General features: G+C 37.7%; 1 pseudogene; it reads left to right on the top strand.

Annotated features, from left to right (window-relative positions):
• On the top strand, positions 2332-3207 carry OR8B91P (olfactory receptor family 8 subfamily B member 91, pseudogene; annotated as a pseudogene).

The following is a 4805-nucleotide window of genomic DNA, read 5'->3' as shown; positions in this document are numbered from 1 at the left end:
GGTCTTATACTAACTTTGTTAAATAGATATATCATTTTTTGTGCTAGGAAATGGTATTTTAAAGTTTCTCTCTGTAATTATTTTTCCTAGAATGTATAAATGCTATTAATTTTTATATGTTAACCATGTGTTCCATGACCATATTAATTAACTTTTAAATTCTACTAGTTTGTTTACAGATTTACTTGCATTTTCTATGTACACTTATGTCACCTGTAATTAAAGATTTTTTTTAATATTTTCCAACGCAATCTTTAGATCTCATAAGCATACATAACAGTGGGAACAAATTTATCCTGGGAATCTTATCTAAATAAGTAAAATAAGTTAGAGGAAAAGTGTCAAATATCATATGATCTCAGTCATAAATAGAAGATAAAAGCAACAACAAACAAACACATAGAGACAGAGATGGGATTGGTGGTTACCAGAGGGGAAGGGGAGAAGGAGGGTGAAAGGAATGATTAGGCACATGTGTGTGGTGATGATTTTACGTAGTCTTTGTGTGGTGAACATGATGTAATCTACACAGGAATGGAAACATAATGATGTGCACTGCAAATTTATATAATGTTAGAAACCAATGTTACCACACAAAAAAAGGGAAAAAATAAAGAAACTTACACTCCAAGAGAAGACAGAGGAGGTAAATGAGAGACACTCCCTTTTTATTTGAGCTTGAAGTGAAGCAATTAATTCCTGGAATGAACTGGAATATGAATAAATTATTTAATGTACTATCCTAAATTATAATAGATAGCCCTTTGTATTAGTCTTTCCTTGATCTAATCACTTCTTTTGATTAAAGTTATGGTGTATTTATTTTTTACTTTCCAAGAGATTGTCAGATCCAATAAGCAAGAACCTTGCTTTATGGATTTCGGTAGCTCTCATCAGGAGGAAGTTTAGTCTAGCGAATATGATTCAGGACCCTGGAGTGAGACAGACCTAGGCATGTGGGCTCTGAAACATATCGTCTGTGTGGGCAACTTACCTTTAAATGGATATCATTATTGCGAGGAATAAATAAGGATATATTTGTGTAGTGCTTTGGATCTCGGCAGCCAGCAGTCAGTATAAGGGATTTTTATTAGGTACATTTTTGGGTATTCCAGAAATGGTAATGATGATAATTTTTTCACCAGAGGTTTTCTAAGTACTGGATAAATGTATGTTGAAAGAATTGCCTCTAAAAGCCACACCAAGCAATATCAAAGGTACAAACATTTCTTCTTCCTTTGGCAAAGTAATCTCTGAGGAAATGGTCTTCATGCAGTCTCTGTTTTAATAATCAGGCTACTTAGAGCTGTAATTGTAATAAAACACTTTAGTCTCCTGTATCCCCTGGTTAGAAAAAGGCGTGGTCTCCTTCCTTGTAGCTGGAGGGACTTTTGGGCAAATGAACAATTGGAAATCATGTTCTTCTGTGCAGAAGGGGTTCTAACATAAAATAGAGATTCTGATGCTTTGGACTGGACTGGGAGAGGAGAGTTCTGAGACCCAAGCTGTGTCTTCTATCCACTATGGCCTCTTTCCTTGGAGGACAGCTATGGACAACAGACAGTAGAGTATAGCATTATGGCTCTAAACTAAAGGAAGGTGAATGCCTGCCTGACCCTGGTCAGTCGTGTAACATTGTTGTTACAAGTGCAAACCGTGAAAGTCAGACTGCCTAAGTTTACCTTCTGGCAGCTAGGCAGTAGTTTTGGGACTTTGGGCTAGTTTCTTAACTCAGTTGTCTCATTTGTATAATGGGGATGATGATAATTTTGCTACATAATTCTTATATAAAGACTTACATAGTAACCATTTAAATAAGTGTTAGCTTAAAAAATTATCATTAAACCTAAAGCCAGTTGCACTAGGACATCCTTGGTAAAACATGACTTCACCTTCTTGATCTGACAGCAGTGATCCAGAGGTGGGAGCTCTGGGAAATCTCAGAGTCTTCTCCCAGTGAGGACTCTCTAGGCAAGAGAGAGAAGGACGTAGAAAATGAACTGACTTAAAAATCTAAACACATCTACCTATTTTTGGTATCCCTTTCTCTGGAAGCACCAGTTCTTACTCTGGATGCAAAGTTTAACCTCATATTGCTCTCTGGAAGTGCAAGTCACTTGGGCTATGAAGATAGATCCATAGTAAATAGTAACAACCATCCTACCATAGCAAAGTTCAAATTTCTCACTAGGTTTCATTCTCAAAAATGGGGAGTGTATTATGGGGGCCGAGTGTCAGTGTTTCTTTCTTTGTTAGTGGTTCTCTTTTCTTGTCCTGACAGATTGCCCCTACCTTATTCATCTCCAGTGGAGTATGGCAGCCAAGAACTTTTCTGTGACAGAGTCTATCCATGCAGGATTAACAGATCATCCAGGACTCCAGATACCTCTCTTCTTCCTGTTTCTAGGTTTCTACATGGTCAACGTTGTGGGGAAGCTGGTCTTATCAAGATTGGTTTGAACTCTAACCTGAACACTCCCATGTACTTTGTCCTCTTCAACCTCTCCTTAATAGATTTCAGTCACTCCAACACCATCACCCGCCAAATGCTGGAGTTTTGTCTCAAAGCAGAACATTTTCTTGCATGCAGGGTGTATAATTCAATTCTTTTTCTTCTGCTTGTTTGTTATCTCTGAGTCCTTCGTCCTACCAGAAATGGCCTATGACCGTTATGTTGCCATCTGTAAACCATTGTCTCCTCAGACCTGTTTACTCCTCTTGTTGGGTGTGTATGTGAGCAGGTTTTCAGGGTGCCATGCCCATATGGGAAACATAGCAAGTCTGACCTTCTGTGCCAACAATGTTGTCAATCATTTTATGTGTGATATTTTTCTTCTCCTTGAGCTCTCCTGCAATAGCAGTTACATGCATGAACTGGTGATCTTCATATTTGTGACAATTGAAATTGGAATGCCCATTGTCACCATCTTCATCTCTTGTGGTTTAATCCTCCCCAGAATTCTCCAGGTTCGCTCCACTGAGGGCAGGCCCAAAACTTTCAGTTCGTGTTGCTCTCACATAATTGTGGTTTCCCTTTACTTTGGTTCTGGAGCTTTCATGTATCTCAAACCACCTTCTATTTTGTCCCTTGACCAAGGAAAAGTGTCCTCCTTACTCTATACCATTGTGGGGTCCATGTTAAACCCATTGATCTGTAGTTTGAGGAACAAGGATATCAAAGTTTCCTTGAGGAAAACCTTGGGATGAAATATATTTTCTTGAGAAATGAGTAGTATTTGAGGAAGAAGATACAATGCTTTGTTCATTACTGCGTGTGTTTTCAATGAGGGATCCAAGGTCCAGTTTTTTTTTCTCTTGTACAGAAAGAGAATTTTAGTCTTTATGTTTGGATGAGTTTTTACTGTAGGTCTATTTTCCTTGTTCCTTGACCCACCTTGAGGGTTCCAATATTCTTTTATGCAAAGTATTTCTACAATCAAAGATCGTTTAATCTTGAGTGGGCTTTATAAATCATTTATCTATCTCCTTATTTAACAGACATTGAAAACTTAGAAATACTAATACTGCATATATTATCCAGAGCTACACAACCACCTGGTGCTACAACTCTGACTGGAATCCAGGTCCTTGAATTCCTATCTACTTTGCTTTCATTTATTTTATGTGTTCTTGCTTCATTCTACCCACATAGATTTAATTTTGAAAGTACTATGTCTAGCATTTTAAAGCCTGATTCTATGTGTAGCAATTTAATGTAACTTATCCATTAATAATTTTTCAATATCACTTTTTTTTCAAGAGGACAGGAGGTGAAAAATTTTCTTAAATTGTCTTGGCCAAATGACGAGTGAGGTGTGTTAAGATTGTGGGGTGTGGGCAGCAAGTATGTAGGTTCCAATACCAGGTAAAGCATGGTAATTCCAGGGGTCATGTGGGGTACCCTGGGGACCCAGCTAGTTAATTAGGTCTTCTGTAGGTTTAAGGCTTATAAAGATGCTGAGTGGAAAGTTTCATACATTATTTAAAATCTAAGAAGATCAGAATTAAAGCTTTCTTCTAAGGGTTAGTCTGGGTGTTTTTGCTTTGGTGGAGAACTCTGTTACTCAGGATAATTAGCTAAGGGCCTGTAAGTTCTAAAGGAGGAGTAAATAATTCAGGAGATCTAGTTAGTTATCAAGGGAGTACCAAGCAGCTAATTATTACAGGAAGCAATTTACATCAAATTTTAAGAAAGTTTGGTTTGCACAACTCTTCTTATACAGGCATACATGGGAAAAGAAAATTCACCTCAAAGACTGGTTTAAGTAAAGAGAAGTACAGAATACATCAGAACACTTTGATCTCAATGACTTCTTAGTAACCAAAGAAGGTTTTGTTTTTTTTTTTTGGAAAAGCACTACTATGTCAAGTGCTGAGGAGACACTTTGACTTATGAGCTTTTCTTTGGGAAGGTTCTCTTCTCTGGGAAAGAGAGAAGTTTAGACGAGTGTATAGTTTAACCCTTTAGTATGACATATCAAAGGGGGTGAAGATTAAAACTGAGAGTGTCAGGGGGAGGATTTTGCTTTAGTCAGTATGAAATAGGGAAAGAGAATGGAGTTCAGGAGATCTGTGGGGCATGTGTCAGGTGGGTGAGGTGAATAGGCCACATTCAGTAGGTAGTAGAGGAAACGGCAATTTGTGAGGCATATAGAGGAGTTGGGTTTGTATCCTAGCTCAGTTGTTATCAGTTGCGTGACTTTGAGCAAATGATTTAATGTCTCTAAATATTAACTTCACTATTAAGAGAGAGGCAATAATCTTGACTTTGTGGGGTTTTTGAGAGTATTAAACTCTAGGCACTT

The sequence above is a fragment of the Equus caballus genome, chromosome 7, assembly GCF_041296265.1.
Source record: "Equus caballus isolate H_3958 breed thoroughbred chromosome 7, TB-T2T, whole genome shotgun sequence".
In the NCBI taxonomy this organism is placed as follows: Eukaryota; Metazoa; Chordata; class Mammalia; order Perissodactyla; family Equidae; genus Equus; species Equus caballus.
This window is presented reverse-complemented; position numbering and strand designations above follow the sequence as displayed.